Raw genomic sequence first — 21,012 nt, forward strand, 5'->3', positions numbered from 1 at the left:
ATGCTATAACAAAGTACCACAAACTGGGTGGCTTATAAACAACGGACATTTATTTCTCACGGTTCTGGAGATGGGAAGTCCGAGATCAAAACACCAGCCGATTCAGTGTCTGGTGAAGGCTTTCTTCCTCATAGGCTATGCTGACTCACTGTGTCCTCACACGGTGGAAGCGCAAAAAGGCTCCTTGCGGCCTCTTTTAGAAGGGCACTAATCCCATTCATGAAGGCAGAGCCCTTATGACCTAATTATCTCCCAAAGGCCCCACATCCTAAGCCCATCACCTTGGGGGTTAAGGTTAAAACATATGAATTTGGGGGGATTCAAACATTCAGCCAGGGGCAGACAGTAGTATTTCCCAGTGATAGAAGATAACATGTAATTGTAAGCAATAGTCTCTATCATAAATTCAACTTACACAGAATTTAAATGATGCCTTGATGCTCGTTAAAATGAAATCTGGAATCTTGGAAGTAATGACTCTGTAAATACCTCTGGGTCTTTTTGCTGATTCACAGCCACCTCCTTGGATTCGTATTTGGTATTCAATTTCACAAATATGTATTATGTGCCTACTGCATGCATGTTTCATTTGTTTTATATTAATGCAATGCCTCTACTGTGTGACATTCTGAAAAGACATTGATACCTTAATGTGCTGGATAACCATTTTCTAAGAACAACTCTTTATGAAGCTGGATCATATATGTATCTAATTTTTATCGTATATTTAGATTAAAATATTCAAATATTCAGCAACAAATACTTCAAAATCAGTATTTCATTCTTTTTCTCCTCTTCTGAAACAGAATTGCATTCTTTGAGGAAAAATACTAATAACAAATAAGTTTCCATGGCATTATTTTGATAATAGACTAAGAATAAACACAGAGAACAATGAATTAAAATTCCATGTTAGTACTGTTATATTTTTCCCATTAATATTCTAAGCCAATATTATAATTCTCCCAAGATATTCCTATTTGATGTCATTTTTTATTTCATGTATCCTTACTGTGATTATTTTGATGTGTAAGAGTATTACATTCCAGTTATGTGTGGTGTTACAGGCTGCATTTTTATACCATTTTTCCCTCACCCACTGATTGAAAGTATTTATACAGGGCATTCATTTTCTGAAATTAAAAATTAGCTTGGATTTTTCATTGACAAGCTGTATTTTAAATGATTTTGTATTGAAATATGTATTGGGTGGCATGTGTACATTTAAAACTATAAAGTCCTTTGACTGATTTTTTTTAACAAACACTCAAGAATTCTTACATCTGACAATAGTCTTTTGAGTATTCTCAGTGGGAGGAAGTCTTTGTCCTTTGAAAGCATATTTGAATTTTTTGAAACAGCCAAAAGTTATTCAATGTCAAATCTGTGAAATAATTTTGGTGATCACACTGGGCAATTTTATTTTTGAAAAAAAATGAGGTCGGACCATAAAGGTAAGTTTTCTTGTGCGAGTCATAAACTAATTCTGAAGGAAATCTCTCTGGAGAAGAGCTAGTGAAAGATCCATCACTGAAACAAGGTTTCCAGTGGGATGACCGTGAAGTGAGATGGCCAGGCTCTGAGAGACTGATGCCAAAACAGGGCCTGCCAGAAGCACATAGGAGAGATGCCTGATCCAGATAAGCATGAAGGCAGAGTCAGGGACAGCGTCTCTGATGAACCAACTCCTGAATTTATGACTGATGAATAGCATTCAGATAAATACCAAGGGTAAAAAAAAAAAGGGTCATTCCGGGAGGGGGGAACATTATGTACAAAGGCAGAGAGGCAAGAAGATATGTAAACTATCATTCTGGAAGGCTGGAGAGTAAGATTGGCAGGAGATGATGTTCAGGAAAGAAGCAAGGTCAAGGTAGAGTTGTGAATGTCATGGCCTGAAGTTCAACCCTTATCCTGAAAGCTGAGCTCATGTCTTGATTCTTTTTAAGTAGGCCCCTACCTCCACATGGTCAAATTTACATGATGGAATGCTCACTCTGGCAGTCGTATAGAAGTGGAGTGGGTAGGGTAAGATCTGGGGAGGAAGAGGAATGCAGCCAGGGAAGATGGAAGTCAAACCTAGGTAGGGATAGCATAAAGGGAGTAATTACAAAGATTTCAAAAAGGCAAAGTTAATAGACCTGGTGGCCTAGTGTGGGCAATAAGGATATGTAAAAGCAAGAACTACAAGACAGCGTGTAGCCTCTTGGCTTAGACTATGGGGTAGATGGTGTGGCTGTCACTGACTTAGAAAATATAGGATAGGAAAACACAGCCCACATTCAGTTAGGATGTGCTGATGCAGTAGTGCCCGTGGGAGATGCATGTGGACTTACCACTAAGGCTGGTCAGTATTTGGTTGGGAGATCTGAGGAGCAATCTAACAGGACATAAAAATTTAGAGTCAACAGTGGACAGTGATGAGGCTGCAGAGTGAATGTAATCCATGTATTCAAGGGTTTCTAAACTGAGATGAAAAAGAAGATCATGAAATACCTCTAGGAAGCCACAACTGTCAGGCTAGTGCGAAGAGATTCAAAGGACACATAGAAAGAATGGAAGGGTAGCAGAACTGGGGATCAGGGCATAATGGAATCCAAGGGAAATGGGTGTTTTAAGAAGAAGAAAGAGGTCACTGGTGTCAAAAGCCTAGACCAGTTCATGGCACATAGTAAGCACTCAATAAATACTGGCTGGGTGAAACTCCTAGGTGAAATTACATGAAGACTTAAGAATATCCTCCAATGATGACAATTGCCAGAGTATATCCTGTGGAGTATATGGATAGAAATTCTATTGCAATGAAGTTTAGCAGTGAGTGGGAGGGTTGGAATTAGAGACATTGACTATAGACCACTCTTTCGAGGAAACATAATTTTAAAGGAAAAGAAAAGGAAGTCTGTAGCTAGAAGTATCATAAGGATCAGAGATTTGTTTTTTTGAGTAGTTGTGTCTAATATGTTTTTCTAATTTGAAAGTTAATAATTACTTCTAGTAGGAAACATGGAAAATACAGAAAAGCATAAACAATGAAATTAAAATTACTCATATTTTAATGTATATATATTTTATCTGTATAGTACATTTTAAAATGAAATTGTGATAATAGTGTGGATACAATCTGTCTCCTTTTTCAATCTTTATATTTCATGATGATTAATTATCTTCTCTGCTCTTAAATATTCCTCAAAAGTATGATTTTTAATGGCTGCAGGTACTCAACAACACACTCTGGGGAAGTCACTGGGAAAAGCCATAGGTGAGTCTTGGTAAGCACAGGACTCATTGTGTGTAGGGGTCTAGAAGGACCACAATGGGCCAGGCTAGATGGACAGTGGAACCACTGTCAGGGAAGGAAGCTGCTCTATTTTTGGCTTCTGAGCTCACTATGGCCTACCTCCTCGCTCAGGACTTAATTACAGCACAACAGTGACTCGATAAAATGTGTGTTCTACTAAGCCAGAAAACAGGAACATGGAGGGGACACCAGAAATGTCATCAGCAAATCGTCAAGATAAATAAAGTACTGGTCTAGATCAGACTCAACCAGGCATTCTGTCCTTAATTTCAATGATTGTACAATGATGTTGGGTATGCTGGTGAAGTCAGCCCTCGGAATTGTCTCTTAAATCTCTGAAGCAATACAGACTGACTGTCTACTGCATCTCGTGTGACCCTGTCTTCTTAGAATCTCCATTCGTTATCTTCCTTTGATTCTTGATGGCTTTCTTCTGTGATGGCTTTTTTTATTTCTTGGAGTCCATTTCTTCATTTTCATGATTTTTCTTCCTCTTTTTGGTAGAGCACATTTCCCAGTAGCTTAATCAGAAAGGAACATGGAGGTAAATGTATTTCTGTTGGATATCTGAAAATACCTTTATTCTGCCCCCAGTTGATGGATCATTTAGCTGGGTATAGAACTCTAAGTTGGAAACACTTTTCCTTCAGGATATTGAAAGGTGTTGTTTTATTGTCACTAGTTTTCTGTGTTGTAGTTCAAAAGTTCTTCTGACTTTATGTATGACCAGTTTTTGTCTCTCTGAAATCTTGTTGAAATTTGGCTTATTTACAAGTTCTTAAGTTTCACAGTGATGTGCACCAGTAATGTTCTGTATTTATCTAGTGGGCAGAGAACTAAGTGGATTCTGGAAATTTTATTGAATTATTTTATTGATGGTTGTGGGAAGACAATTCTCAGTGGATTTTTGATACTTCAGACCTGTAAAGTCTGGACATTCTGAGAAAAGAACATTTTTTATTAGCAAACTTTAGAAACTAGAGATAGTGTATCCCTCTAAAGAGACATCCTAAAGTGGTAAAGAAGAGCCATCTACTTTTTTCCCTGGAGGTATTTGTTTACATTTCAGGATAACGAGCAATCTCTTTCTTTCTGGAAGAGAGAATGAGCAGATGTGCCAGCAGGCCTATAAAAGCTCAGAGTCATGTAAAATATGGGATGCTTCTCCACTGGTTCACCTTACTGCACACGCAGGTAAAATCCAGTTCCGTTCATGTTGCCCTGTGGCGTTTGATGCTTAGAGAACCCACAAAAGAACTTTTCCAACTGCTGGTTTTGTTGTGGGTAAGAAATGATTTGTTTTTCTGATTCAGGGATGTTGCATCTTCTGTCAACATATGTATTTAAATCTGTTGTAAGCATAACTCATTTGTCTTCAATTAGAGTAAAATCTCAAGTCTTCTGACTTAATAATGGCTATCTCTTGTCCATTTTCTCTTTTTTTTTTCTTTCTTGGTATCATACCTCCTGGACTAGTTCTCTAAGTATTCGCCTATCTTCCAACTCAAATTATCTCAATTTTATTTTCTAAGATACTATTGAGTTTTTCATTTCTGCCATCATATTTGTAATTTCCAAAAGCTCTTTGTTTTCTAAAGTAACTTATTTTTAATAACACCTTGCTTTTGTTTCATAAATAAAATATCTTTTTTATCTCTGTAAGATAATTCATATATTTTGAAGATTTCCTTTGCCCACACAGTGACTGACTTGGGGGGGATTTTGTTTGTTAGTTTTGATCTCTATCTTTTACACTAAAAGCTTTGTTAGACAATTGGTTGACTATTCATATTTAAAATTTGGAGACTAAAATACTAAATGAAAATTCTACTCATTTAAGGAAGGTATACTGACTTTGAACTTGACTCTGGGGAAATCAGGCTGCCTTTTATTGCAATTTCATGTCAGATATTTTTGGTGTTTCTTTCCTGGCAGATCAGAATATACACAAAATTCTCTATTATTGTTCTGTCTGAGGGATAAAGGCCAGATTGCCACCTTTCAGGGAGTAAGGAAAGTGATGGGAAGGAAAGAGGTGTTCTCAGCATTCAATATATACCTATTTCTTTAATTCCAGTTTGGTGAAAGGTAACTGTACTCTCTACTGTGTTTGGGGTCCTCCCAGTCTGGAATTCCTGTATTTTACCCTCCAGAGAGTAAACCTCTAGACTCAGGCTATTGTGCAGGACAAATCAAGGCTGCTTCACAGCTTTCCCAATGTTTAGCTTAGCATTCAGCATCCCAGGGCCTACAAAATACATTACTGCCCATCTTTTGCTTTTTAGCCTCCAAAATTCTGTGGTATTCTCTCTTTTCTCACTCTTCCTATCCTTGTGAGTATTTTTACTGATGTTTACGGGACATCAGGAAAGAAAAGTATTGAAAATACACATGCAAATTGCCATCTTTCCCTGCAACGTGGTTTATGTCTTTATATGAATTTTACATACATTGTTACACCATTTAAAACTGCAAAATAAGGATCTGACATTCACATTCTTTTTCTTTCTTTTTTTTTTTCTTTTCTGAAATCGCCAGCTTTCTTGTTTGTTTGTTTTTTTTAGACGGAGTCTCACTCTGTCACCCAGGCTGGAGTGCAGTAGTGCAAGCTCCACCTCCTGGGTTCACACCATTCTCCTGCCTAAGTCTCCTGAGTAGCTGGGACTACAGGTGCCCACCACCACACCCAGCTATTTTTTTGTATTTTTTTTTTTGGTAGAGACGGAGTTTCACTGTGTTAGCCAGGATGGTCTCGATCTCCTGACCTCATAATCCACCCATCTCGGCCTCTCAAAATGCAGGGATTACAGGCGTGAACCACTGCACCCAGCCTTTCAAACCATTTTTTAATGATTTATTCTTTGTCCCTTGGTTTGTGATGGCTTGTGATTACTAAAGGCTAAGATGTAGTTCAAGACTATCTATTGGGTTCATTCATCAAATCGTTCAATCCTAATACCAGTACGATAGTATTTTAGTAATGACACTTTAGGGAAAAGCTTAATATCTTGAATGCCAAGACTCAAGACATGGATTTCAAATGTCTTTGCCTGCCGTTCAAACAAATGTATATACTCAAAAGTGTTTCAAATGCTAACAGGAAAGAAGGAAAGAAATATAAGTTAATGATAGAATGAGAGAGAATTTGATTTTTTCAAAAGATTTACTCATTAGAAAATACAAGTATTCAAATTACATATTATTAAAATATAAATATATTTTATGAAATCAGCAAATTTTATTTAAAAATTACAGAATACAAAGATTATTTCAAAATATAAATTTATTCATTCAAAAATAAAACGCACATAATTTTTAACCACCTACTATATGCTAAATGAGGTCCCTGGGGAGTCAAAATGAGTAGAAGAACACCAATTTTCTTTCCTACCATGTAGAAATGTCAGAGGGCTTTATGTGTAATGAGTGTCTGCTGTTCCAGGCCTGTAATGGGTATTTTGCATGCAATTTCACATATACGCTTTATACTAACACTCTATGTAGGTGTTATCATCCCAATCTTCAAGGATATGGGAACAGAGGCTCAGAAAGGTTAAGTAACTTGCATAAATTCACTCAGCTATGAAATATTGCTTCTGAATGTCAAACTCACTTTCTTCCAGTCCCACAAGTATAAGAAATAAATTTATTGGAGGAAAAAAACTAACTGTTTTTCCTCTGTTCTCACACCACAGCAATCAACACAGAATACTTCTGTGACCAAATCTGTAGGGGTTTCTCCCCACCAGCAAGCAAGCAATCAATTCTGCAGCAGTCTCAAGCTGGGTGTCCTGTAATTCAGTTCAATTCTGCCACCATCTACCTTGCGATAGTCAGATCCCACAGGTTGAGGGCTCAGTCCCAAAGATCACCCCCCACTTCCAAATTTCTGATGACAACAGCAAGCCCCAGGTTGTTCTACCTGCACTTCTGACCAACCGGCTAAAATTGCATTTCCCAGACACTCCCTCTGGCTTCAACTAATTTGCTAGAGCAGCTCACAGCACTCAGGGAAACACTTACTTACATGTACTGGTTTATTCTAAAGGATATTACAAAGGATGCAGATGGAGAGATGCATACAGAAGGGAGAGGTATGCGGGGAGGGACGTCACCCTCCAGGAACCTTCGTGTGTTCAGCTATCCAGAAGTTCTCCAACTCCATGCCTCTTGGTTTTTTATGGAAGCTTCATTACATAGGCAAGATTGATTAAACCATTGGCCATTGGTGATCAACTTAATGTTCAACCCCTCTACCTTCCCCAGAGGTTGGGTGACCTGGGATTAAAAGTTCCAACCCTTTGAGCAAATGGCTGCTTCCCCTGGCACCCAGGCCCCACCGCCATCTTGTGGTATCTAAGAGTTTTCCAAAAATCACCTCATTAACATAGGCTCAGGTGTGCTTGAAAGAGCTTGTTGTAAATAACAGAAGCTGTCTATCACTTTTATTGCTTAGGAACTACTTCAGGAACCAAGGATAAAAGACCAAATGCTTTAACAAAAGATATTCTCTAGTCGCTTAGGGAATACAAGGGTTCCAGGAGCTGAGAGCCAGGAATCATGGACAAAACCCAAAATATATACATTATAATATCACAGCTTGAGAAAAAACAATTAGATGGTTTTATAATGTAATGCTATCTCATTCACATAATCTGTTGAAGAGCATACATTTCTTTACCCTTAGAGAAAGCTGGCATTTAGAATATTAGGGCAAGATAATATTTACTATATTTTATTATTTGTCAGATTTACTACAATACTTTCAAATATGAGCATTTGAGAATCGAGAACATAAAATCCATAAATGCATTATTAAGCCTCCTTGAGACTTCTCTTTCTGGTTCCCAAGCTTTTAAGTATTAAGGATACGTTTTTTAAATTATATATATCTCCATGTTCTAATTAAGCTGGAGTTCAGCTAATAAGGATCAACTGACTCTCAGATTTGACAGCTAGCCCTAATGTTACCTTCAGAAGCAATCGCAAGTCTACTATGCCTTAATTTGGTAGGTAACACATGATTCAATCTTATAAATCCTAGTAAATAAGACAGCCACTGAGTAAATATCAGACATGATTTTTAAAATTGCTTATAGATTTTCCCACTGAAATCAGATCAGTCTGATCTTTTTGTGATAAACAACATAATGTTTCTAGAGTCTGTAATAGACTCATGTTCTTGCCTTTTAAAACTTTTATCAAAAAACAGTTGAAAAGATGGTGTTGTTCAATTTAATGAAAACGATTATTTCTACCTGATATTAATATCATCTAGGTGTGTCTCAGTTGAATGGCCAAATCATTAATAGTAGTAGTAGCAGTTACGGGAAAGGGGTCCCTATCCAGACCCAAAAAGAGGGTTCTAGGATCTCGCACAAGAAAGAATTTGGGGCCAGTCCATAAAGTGAAAGCGGTTAAGAAAGTAAAACAGTAAACAATGGCTACTCCACAGGCAGAGCAGCAACATGGGCTGCTTGACTGAATATACTTACAGTTATTTCTTGATTATATGCTAAACAAGGAGTGAATTATTCATGAGTTTTCTGGGAAAGGGATGGAGATTCCCTGGAACTGAGGGTCCCTCCCCTTTTTAGACCATATAGGGTAACTTCCTGATGTTGCCATGGCATTTGTAAACTGTCGTGGTGCTGGTGGGCATGGCTTTTAGCATGCTAATGCATTGTAATTAGCATGTAATGAGCAGTGAGGAGGAGCAGAGGTCACTTTCATCACCATCTTGGTTTTTGAAGGTTTTGGCCAGCTTCTTCACTGCAAGCTGTTTTCTCAACCAAGTCTTTGTGACCTGTATCTTGTGCCGACCTCCTATCTCACCCTGTGACTAAGAATGCCCAACCTCCTGGGAATGCAGCCCAGCAGGTCTCAGCTTTCTTTTACCCAGCCCCTTTTCAAGATGGAGTCGCTCTGGTTCAAACACCTCTGACAGTAGTAGTTTATATGGCTTCTAGATGAGTGTGAATTTTTTTTTACATTTAAGATACATTATTATGTTGTTTCCTTAAGCTTAGTAAGAACTGTTTTATTATTTAACAAATGAGAAGTTATTCATTCAGTATAACCATCAATTTATGTTGCTCTAAGTACATGCAAAACACTGTGAACGCTACAAAATAAACCAGACATAGAGGAAGCTTACATTTTAATAAGAGGGAAGTGAAGAAAATACATATGTAATTATTAATAAATGCTGTGATGTCCCATGCACAGATATAATTCTGTACATAATTCTGTGTGATTCATTTTGCATTTAAAAAATATGAGAAGTTATTTCTCGCTGAAAAAGTCAAAATATTATTTCTGGAAGAGGTGGTGATATTTGATCTGGGCCTCAAAAGACACTTAGGGGTCATTGAAGCTATGTGGACAATGGAAGGGGAATGACATGACTGTCGTTGCTCTAAACGTGCTTCCCAGGATGACTCTGGAAGCAAATGTCGTGATGGCTGCTCCTGCCTCCTCCAAGCCTTCCTGTGAGGAGCAAATCAAAGAATGTAGCAGAAGCCCGGGTCACAGGAACTAATGAGAGCTCAAGATGCTTTCTTCAGAAGAACCAAAAAGGCAGCTAGGTTGTTTTTATTTGTTTTACAAATTAAATTTCAGATGCAACTTTTGTGGCTCTATCATTAACAGATGTATTCGAGTAAAGGCTCAGTTAAATTACAATGAAAACCCCAAATTTGGTATGTTAAACATAGGATGTATGCCTCTTTCACGTGACAGAGCAGCTGGTCTGGGCTGCCAGGGTGGCTCTTCTCCACTGGGTTATTCAGGGAACCAAGTGCTTTGGTCTTGTTGCCCTCCCGGCCCACGAGGGCATTATTGTCATTGTCTTTGTCGGAGCCAGCTCACTGCTATGTACATTTTCCAGCCAATGGTGACAGGAGACATGGCCAAGTCCAAGGACAGATGACTGTTCACATTCCATTAGACCGAATTTAAATACCTGGCCACACGATGTCTGAGAGAAGCTGGAAAATTATTTTCTAGCTACACAATGTTGTCCAAAAGACCATCAGGATGGATAAATAGTAGAAAGGAGAGCTTTATTGGGGATATCAGTTTGCAAGCCAGGAAGAGACAGTCTCTTGCAGGGACCAAAGGTGCTCTCTCTTCAAATTGGGGCAGGAGAGGTTGGGTTTTATGCCTCCCAGGGCCCCTATAACACAATAGTCATACACATTCAGCAGGTTTCGGGGAAAAGCTATACACGTGTTTGAGGGGAGTCAAGTGCATGTAATGAGTAAACATAAATATAACATGTAGCCCATGTGCACTTTGGGGCAGGGTTGCAGCATTAAAATGAGATGGCACTTGGCTCTTTTCCACAAAAGGTGGACTGTAAGCCACAAAGCCCATTGGTGCACAGTCTCTAGAAGGTGGCTGAAAGAATCATCCAGAAGGAACGCTTGCAATGCATGTCCTTTCCACAATTAGAGTTGCAGAGGTCTGAGTTGTAAATCCGAGCTGATGGCTCCTACTGTTAGGGAGTTTAGTCGTAGGAGTTTAGAGTTTACCCTGCCAGCTGGCCTCCAACCTGTAGGTAACTTTGTTCCCGTAACTTTGGGGTCTAACTTCGTGGATAAAGGGGTGTCTATTTTGGTCTCTCAGATCACAGCAGCCACGTTTCCCAGGAAGAAGGGGAGACAGATGTGGAGGAAGTGGGGGAAAACCCACAGTGCAGTGCGACCAGATAGACTTTTGTTGTTCTGTTTTGATTTATAATTTCTCAGGATTGATAGAAAATTCACTGTTTAGAGGGGTTTTATGCCTTTATAATTTAATATGATCTAAATCTTATAAGCAACACAGAAAGCCACATACTACATTTTTAACGAGTTTCTAGTATGACTTCTCCATGTGGCTAATGCAACTCCAAAAATTAAGCTGTAAAATTGAAGCTATGCAGCCACCAAAGTAAAAATGCGACTCATGCTGTTTATGTTTCACAAGATAAGATCGGCAATTCTCGTATTTATTTGACTGTTCCTTAACAACAGTTTTCAGTATGGAAAAACAAGCATTTCTGAAGATAATATAAAGATTATAAGAATCCTGTTCCACATTATGAATTGTAGACCACCCAGCTAAAGCATGAATTTGATATGCATTATGATTATCTAAATCACGTCTGTGCAAGAGATGTATGTCAGAACCACAACTTACAGCTTGTTGATTCTTTACTCAGATTATATCCACTTTGTAATAGGGGCAAAAAAGAATATCATATGAGATACATTTTTTTAAAAAAAGAGGACAGGTAATACTTTTAAAGTTCTGCATAACTGTATTAAATAGGTAAATGTGCTATTTTTTAGGAATTCTTGCTAAATTTTAATACTAATGAAGATTCCTTTTAAGGGATGAGTAAAATTTTTAATACAGGAGTATATTTTATAAACTTCAGCTAAATTCAACAAGTTTTTCTTTTGTTTTGTTTTGTTTTGTTTTTCTGAGACAGGGTCTCACTTTGTCACCTGGGCTGGAGTGCAGTGGTGATCCCAGCTCACTACAACCTCGACCTCTCAGGTTCAAGCAGTCCTCCTTCCTCAACCTCATGAGTAGCTGGGATTATAGGCATTTGCCACCACACGCAGCTAGTTTCTTATATTTTTTTGTAGATGTAGGGTTTCACCATGTTGCCCAGACTGGTCTCAAACTTCTGAGCTCAAGCGATCCGCCTGCCTCAGCCTCCCAATCAACAAGTATTTATTAAATGCCTACTCTGTTCAAGACAATGTGTGTCTTATTTTAAATTAAATGTGTTGAATTAGTATGGCTTTTGCCACGTGGACTTTTTGTCCCCCAAAGGTGACTGATTAAAAGGAACAACTGTTGTCTTTGCTCGGCATACACATAGAAAAGAAAATAAAGTCAAGTCACCATGGTCCACTGTACTATATATTAACAAAGCAGTTAAGAGACAAATGCACATTTTTACGAATAAATTTTACATGGAAAATGATTGTCCTAAAAGTCCTACCTCCCTGGGCACCAGAGTGAGTTCTATAACTGAAGGGACCATAAGATGAATGGGACATCGCCAGGCTGTATTTTATTTAAGTATCAATCTCAAACTTACATAAAATCCTCAAATGCAAAAGGAATCTAAAACTAAATGGGAAAGGAAACAGAATATGAGTCCAAGAAAAAAGTTATCTTGCATATAATTTGCTTATGAGGCGATTTTCCCCAATTCAGTGTTCCAATTTGCTTTCATTACAATCTGAAGGAAACCCAACAGCAGTCATGGGTGATTGGCTGAGAAATGACTGGATGGGTGATGGGAGAAGGAGCTAGAAGGATAGATGCATGGTAGAAAAGAGGTACATCAACTGACCTTGGCAAGAAATGACTGTAGAACTCAGAAATGACTCCAGGAGGAACAGCCCACCAAAACAGTTTCACCCACTGCAATACATTCTAGAAACATCCCTCTACTAACTTGACTCAGGTTATTTTAATTTCATTTCCTATGTCAGTTTCTTAATGTACAGAAATGTGCAATGCCATCATTTTTTAAACATTCCAAACAAAAAAGGTAGAATAAAAACGTAATGATTATCTTAAAGGCCTAAGCAGCCATTATAATGAAAAAGGATACCTTTTTCATAAATCAGGTAGGGCCGTAGTTACACAGTTATTATATTTATATAGTTATCAATTGTGTTTCCGGTAAAAAGAACTTTCCATTTCAGATTTGCATAACGTTTGCATTTGCACTGTTAATATGTCAGTTAGTTCCAATTAATAGAAAATTGGATAGCAAACCAAGAAAAGAAGGGCAAAAATAATTGAAGGACTCTCTCTTCGATTATTTTTCAGAGTGACACAGCTTGCGTTTTGAGGTGGGATGAGTAGGGGGGCGGGGGATGCGTGGAGTGATTAATTGGCTCAAATATAAAATAGAACACATGGAGCATTTTAAGAACCACTAAATTACTTTCAAACCATTTGCAGACTATTGTATAGACGTTAATTTATTTCCAGGAGATAATTTTGGTATATTAGAAGAATTAAAAAGTCAGCGAAGACCCGTTGTTGCTTTATCCATTATTTATTGAGAAGGAAAAGAAGGAGGAGAATGGACACAAATTAGAATCGCCTAACTGTACTGAGAGTACTCTAAAGTGTTGTGATTTTATATGGCCTGAAAATGCAGATGAAGGTTGGGAGTTGCGTTTTTGTCTTTGGACCTCTGGAATTAAAGTCATTATATAAGCAATTTATTCAAGTTGCTATCCTGGGATGAAAGTAGAACCTTATTTTTCTTTGACTTCTGAAGACAGATAAATGAAGAAAGGTAGATAGATGTAAATAGATATAAACATACATTAAGTCCAATCTTCTGACATCTATTTATGTTTAAAAGTGGTCTTAAAATGTAGTTATTTTCCAAAATCTTCTCTCTTATTGATTTAGGCTATGTTTTTGAAAGACTTGGAAAGTTTGTATATCTTTATAATCTCAGCCGTTGCTTATTGCTAGAAACTAATGTCATTTTTCTGTGATCAGTTTTATAAGAAAGGAGTGACTGAAATCACCAGATTCTCAAGAGAAGTTGTCATGCATCCTCTTACACTCTCCTCGTTTTTGCCTTAGATAACGCTTGAGCATACTGAGATCTATGGGTCCATATCAAGACTGTCTCCAGATGTCCATTTCATCTTGTGGGCATCATTTGTTTGGATGATGCTACCAGATTTGGACTAGTCTGTAGAAGGCAGAAAAAGACTGAGTATCCAAGTATCTCATGGGGCTTATGGTTGGGGAAAGGAGAGGCTCCAGATCTGAATCAAGAAAGTTGTATCTTCCTGTTTCAGGTACTTGGAGTCCCCGGAAGAGGGATGCAGTTGAGTATCTGCTTCCCATTCTTTGTTTTTCAGGACCACTTGGATTGTACTTGAATAATTATTAAGACTTCTTACCAAGGAATTCTGACATTATGCATTTAAAAATGCAAAATCCATTAAACACTAATATGCTGTGACTCAAATCTTTGAAAGAAAAAGTTCTTTGTTTGCGGTTTGGAACCTGCCGTTCTATTTTATTATTGTAGAAGTTCCCAGCAGGCATATTCATCCAGATTTAATTATTAAGCCATAAACGTATCTTTGAAAATTTCCTTTTATACTGAATGCCTAGAAGTGATTTAGAATTGCTTTTTCAATCACCTTATGTGACAAATCAGACTTCAACACCAAGTATGTTTACGAATGTTTTTGGAAAGTGGACATCACTGAATTGATAATATTTCAGGATGCCATGGCAAATAAAAGAGGTAAATGTGAAGACTGAATAGGTAAAAATGCTTTGAGGTCTTAGGTAACACCTATATATATATCTACTAAAATAGAAGCTTAATGAGGGCAGGGTCCTCATCTGTTTTGCTCATTTTTTTTTAATCCCCAGAACACAGCATAGCGCTCACCACTTGTTTGGGAGTTCAATAAAAATTAATTGAATAAATACGTGTGTGAATGAATCAATCAAGCCTCATTTTCACCCCCTACATCACCAACACATACATACATTTCTTAGTACTAACAATGGAGGAAGTTGAAGATTTTTGGGTTTGGCATTAAACATATATATGCATATATACACACACATATATGTATATATGACCAAATTTGTTGTTTAGGCGATGTTGACTGCAGAAGACCAATTTTCAAAGAGATTCATATTTTACATGTAAGTACAACTGGCTAAATATGATCAAGATTTTCCAAAGCACAGGAAAAAAGGATCAATATTTTCCAAAGCACAGAAAAAGAATTCTCTGCTATTTTATTCCTTGCTTCAAATTGTTGAGAATATGAGAATAAGAGATTCAAGCCTTAGCTGTACCTTAACTCTTGGTAAGGAGTGAAAATGAACACAGAATAACCAAAACGTCTCTTTAAAATCTCCTGTGCATAGGTTCTATGGGAATGTCAAAGAAATGGCTTGATAGAAGCAAAGCTTTTCAAATGTCATGACATTAACAAGATTATTTGGAAATATGGAATACTTGTTGAATATTAAAAAGTTAAACACTCTGAATGTTCTTTAAAAGAAAATCATTTAAACTTGTTAATAAAGAAGCAATTAACAAGTATGAATGAGGTGTGCTCATATGCCCACATACAGAATTTACAAGGAAATGCAAAGAACTGGGTATGTAAAAAATATATATTATTTTTAAAATAAATATAGATTTATTCTACTATTTTTCCTCACTGTGGCTTTACCTCTACAGTTACACTAACTGCCATTTTTTTTTATTATAAGCAGTTATTTTCATTCAAAAATTACATTAGAACATGTCCTTAATAGAGTACTTTAATTATGTTCCCCCATTGTTTTTAAACTTGTAAAAGAGTTACAAGAAAATAATGTGGTACTTGTAGCATCCCATAGAAACAAATATTAGTTGACATTATTTACATAACCTAATGCCCATACAATTTGATGCTTGTTTTCCCTCCAATAATTTAGATGTCAAGAAAGTCACTACAAATTAATCATTTTTCCTCAGTCAGAATTGGGAAAAGTTTTAAAATATATAAACTTACTGTAATGCTGCATCAATATTGGACTAAATCATCATTTATTTAATATTCTGTCTTATAAACATATCAAAGCAGAAAACCTTTAGACATATATACAATAAGATATCTCAGCATTAAAACTAAATAATAAAATGTCAATGATGAAAGACTGATAACCCACCCAGACATCTCTCTTACATGGCCTGGGACAAACTCTATCTAAATAAATAGATTTTACACAGCACTAACCCATTCCTGTTCTGCAAACCCACACATTCTAGTAGACACTAGAGCAAGACTTGATTTGTCTTTCCTTAGTGCTAGTAGATCGAATTAGTATCTGTACAGTTTGCTGTATGGGTTCTCATTAATAGAAATAAAAATGTCTCTGATAACAAATTTCACAATTGCCAACTAAATTATAAAAACTCAAAGTTGGTATTTTTGTCATTTAAAGACTTCCGGGAGTCCCAGTTTCTGCTATAAATGCTATGTGTGATTTTGAACCCAAAGTTCTAATTTAATGTCTATCTTTTTTTCTTATAACATATTCTAATAAGAAATTTTGGCCCGGCATGGTGGCTCAAGCCTGTAATCCCAGCACTTTGGGAGGCCAAAGCGGGCAGATGACCTGAGGTCAGGAGTTCGAGACCAGCCTGGCCAACATGGTGAAACCCTGTATCTACTAAAAATACATAAATTAGCCGGGCGTGGTGGCACGTGCCTGTAGTCCCAGCTACTTGGGAGGCTGAGGCAGGAGAATTGCTTGTACCTGGGAAGCAGAGATTGCAGTAAGGCGAGACGGCGCCATTGCACTCCAGTCTGGGTGACAATAGCAAAACTCCATCTCAGAAAAGAAAAAAGAAAATATAAATTTCTATTCATTCTGATAAAATTATGCAAAAAGAGTAGAGGTTGTCACACAAAAGTAAACCTGCTCTTTCACATGTAATTGCCAATGATAAGACAACAGAACTAGACCATTTTATCCAGAGCTTTGTTATAGCTTGCCTTTGGATGTAAGTCCCATGAGTATAGAAAACATGGCAAATTAATATATACTAACGTGGCTGAGTTCTCTGAATGAGTTAGCTAACTGTTCAAAAAATTTTACTGGTTCACCTAGGAAAAACTATTCTGTGAGTAGATACAATCTGTTTGTTTTCCAGGGCCACATAGCTTTATGTGAGCGTATACACCCAAATACCATTAAAACCCAATAATCCTGGCCTCAACTAGGTTATTTTTAAATCACGAACAAATTAAAATTTGAATTGGAGCCGACTGAGCCTCCATGATTCTCTGTGGGGACTCACTGTTTCATAAACCCCCAGTTCACCAAATGGATACATAAAACAGCCCCTGCCATGTTGACAGGAACTAGTGGAGGCCCACTGAAATCTTAGGGGAAGAGGCGATACACGTGCTTTCTTGTCCTGAAGCCGCCATCTTGGCTGCTAGGAGGAGAAGCCAGGAGAAACACGTGGCCGATAACACAATCACTTCCTGGGGTGGTGAGAGTCTTGGACCAAGTCGAGTATCTAATAGAGTCTCAGACCACAAGAATCTTTGAAAAACGATGTGAATTTTCCGAAACAAGGGCTGGGGAGGTGAACTCAGGTCTTCCATCAGCCACCGGTAGTTCTTCAAATACAGACCAAGTTCTCTTCCATGGAACACCATGGCACCATTGCAACCAATTTCAGAACAAATCCCAAAGTCTAGTACAGATACATTGTTCCACTTACAATTTAACCCGAACTTCCACTTTAGCGAACTTTGAAAGGTCCCATCCAGTTGAGATTTCATGTAGAAAAACAAAAAAGTTCTCATTCAGGAAAATGCTTACTTTTACCCCAAATCCTAATGTTAGGTTCCTATGAAGCTACACATTTAAGCAATAAGAAAATTCATACTTTTGGCTAAAAGCACAAAAGTGTGCTGCCTGTTCTGAAGCCTTTTCCTCCTGTCATGCTCTTAAGAAACAAGGCTCATAGGAACTGACAAGGAGTGTATAGTAGAGTGGCCCTGGTCAATGTCGCTGGAAGATGTCTTCAGATCACAAGACCACATGTAACTTCTTCAGGGGGAAAAAAACGCTGACAGCACATGAAGAGGCACATCATGAGGTTTTTCTCCTTTAAAAATAACTGCATTCAGTGTCTGTTAATTTTAACATGTTCTGTCCTCAGTCTATCATAAAGATAATTTAAGGATTCCTTGGAAAACAAAGAGATTCCTGAGGTAAATAGCTTGCACGTAACCACAAGACATGACACTGTATATATTAATATTACCATTTAGACATCCTTGAGTATGATATGCCCAAGCGGTCATCTGACTTTGGGATATGCCCTAGCTTAAAAGCAAATAAAAATTTTGCACTGAAAGACACAGCAATGGTACTCAAATGCAGGATGTGGTATTACATAAATTTATCAGGCACACGAGATTGGTGTAACCAGCACAATTGCCAACTCGTATCTGGGGAGTACTACTCTATGTATTGTGCAATAAACATTATACAGCACAATAAATGAGGAAAAATCGCTGGAAAAATATGTGAAGGGAAAGAGCTGAGAAAGGATTATAAAATATCTTTATGAACATTAACATAAATGATGGGTTACAATTTTCCAGCTTTATTCTTCTGACAAATTGTCCATACAGTAATGTTTTCATCGTACCCTATCATTTAGAAACATACTGCATGAGCTATATACCTGTAACATCTATAGTTTCTTTTGTCAGGTTTGTGGCTGTTATTCAGTACATGTCAAGTATGCTAGTTAGGTGGTAAATTTATAGTGTATACAGTAACTGGATTTCCTAAACATCCTCCCTTAGAAAAAATAAAATGAAATATAACACCAATGAGAAACAGTGGAACACACGTTCTGTTCTTTTGAGCCAGAGCTTTCCTTGCTTGCTGAATCTTCTGTCCATTGTACTGGTCCTGTTTGTTAGAAACCCCCTTACTCTTATGAAGTCCTTTATTTTGTGCTTGTTGTTCTTGGGTTTATATGTCCCCATCGTCTATAACCTTTCTGAAAGCAGAAATTTTGTACCTCTGCTTTTTCCAATGCTGATGTTTTAGAATGTTTAGGTTTGGTAATTCCTTCACTATTTCTAAGATGTAGTGTTTTGATTGTTCGTAGTGTTTCCTTTTGTTTTCTCTCGAGTCCCTGTGTTTTTAGATTAGTTTTCCTATTTGCTTTTTTCTGGCTATTGACAAACATTTGTTTTCATTCTCCCAAGCATGCATTCTGAACCCCCCTCCTTAATTATGGAGGGGGAGGGGTTAATAGCTATGAGTAGATATATTTCCCTTGTAGAATCTGAACTAGCTTTTAAAATTTGTTTTCCCTCCCTTAATTTATAAATATTTTAATCAATAATGTATCTATTATTTCCCAAGTGAGCCCTAAGGAATATGTTTGATGGCCTCACACAAGCTATTCCAGGAGAACAGCCTCTCTCAAGCAGCTGACACCAGTGAGCCTAGCTAGTTTTTACCTCTCTCGAGTCCCTATATTTTTAGGTTAGCCGGCAAGGGCACACTCACTCCATCACTGAACCCATGAAATTGATGTGTTGTGCAAGTTCCCTCACTCCCGTTTGCTGAACTTGCATTGTATTGCCCACTGCATGTTCAGTCAGAAGCTAGCCTGGAACAAAAAGCCAGCCATCAGAGAAAACTCCTGTCTGTCCTTGATGTTGTAATTGCATTCAATCAGCATCAGCTCTGCATCAATAATTAGACAGGGGTCCAATAATGATGTTGGCAATGAAACAACGTAGTTAAAATTTCAGCGATTTCATGAAGTGATTGTCCAAAGGTCGAAACCAATGTTTAAGACTGAAGCTCCCCCACTTACTCGTAATGTCACAGATGACTGAGAACTGGTGCCCTTTGTATTGTCTGGAAGAGCCCCTTCGAATTGTTGCCTCTCGTACCAACTAAAGAACTATACTTGCTTTCATATATGACATACTTGCTTTTAAAAATCTAATTAAAACTTTCTTTTTGGTCCTTAGGTAGAAAGATGGCTCTGCTGAGATGAGCTCTTAATTAATGCACTGAGAGCCTGCGAGTCCCACCTCTCAACAGGAATGATTGACGTCCAAGGATACATAAATTACACTAATTGAGCTCTGCCTCTATATAAGCTTTCCACATCCAACTCCTCATCAGAGAAGCTAGGTGAGTAGACCAGCATCAAAAGCTACCTCAGTATGGTCTGTGCTTTCCCAAGGGGTGGAAGAAGAACTTTGCAGACTGTCGTACATTTATTATCACAGAAGACAATTCTTTGCTTCGGTTTTAAGATGTCGGTTTTTTTTGTTGTAGGTTTTTTTAATTATAAAAATTAGCATTTTTAACATAGACATTGAAATTTAAATAATCGCATTCTCTTCACAATTTTCAAGCAGCAAAAGTTGCAAGCCAATTACAGTATGCAAAAATCACTTGGCATCATTTGTTGATATTAAATTGTGTTGCATAGCAACCGGTGCATATGCTATGGAAGGATTGTTTGAAATCAAATCCAATTTTAGTCCCTGAATTTAGTTTTCAGAAATTTACCTAACTGTAAACACACCTAATCCCCAGCCTCAACCAAAGCACATACCGAAATGTTTCTTTTATGTTTATTTCATCCTGAATGAAATCTACAGGTATTCTAAACCTCTTACTTCCATGAAATTTAATAAACCACTTGGCATGATCTAGGTGGTTTAGTAGTCTGAAATAAAATTTATGGACAGAACCATTTGCTAAAAATGAACAAAATTATACTATATTAGATTTCTCTGTTTGTGTCTTGAAGTTTTTAATGACAGATATTTTTAATATCTTAACGATTATGAAAAATTCAGTTTTGATTATTTTTTAGAAAAATAGGAATGATATGACAATTTCAGAATATTAACTTTAACATGTTTCACTATGAATATATGTGTGTTATTCAGACAAAATATAAATGGGACTTGAGTCTTACTACATATATTTTTAAAGGAGAGCAAGGGAATGAAGACCACAAAGAACTCTAGTTTAAGAAAGTATTAAGTGATAGTTTAATACTTTAATAAGAAAGATAAGTGATACAACAAAATGAACAGAAGTAGAAAAAGCAAATGGTGAAAACCAAAGGAAAAAAT

General features: G+C 37.2%; 1 protein-coding gene across 19 annotated transcripts in view; it reads left to right on the forward strand.

Annotated features, from left to right (window-relative positions):
• Nucleotides 1-21,012, forward strand: part of TENM3 (teneurin transmembrane protein 3) — a 2,732,592-nt gene that overhangs the window by 1,655,247 nt on the left and 1,056,333 nt on the right. For all 19 annotated transcript variants that reach the window (XM_054683934.2, XM_054683938.2, XM_054683942.2 and 16 more), the window contains exon 7: nt 19,888-20,053. The gene's annotated coding sequence lies outside the window, so the exon portion shown is untranslated. The remainder of the gene's footprint in view (nt 1-19,887; nt 20,054-21,012) is intronic.

Source organism: Pan troglodytes, chromosome 3, assembly GCF_028858775.2.
Source record: "Pan troglodytes isolate AG18354 chromosome 3, NHGRI_mPanTro3-v2.0_pri, whole genome shotgun sequence".
NCBI lineage: Eukaryota > Metazoa > Chordata > Mammalia > Primates > Hominidae > Pan > Pan troglodytes.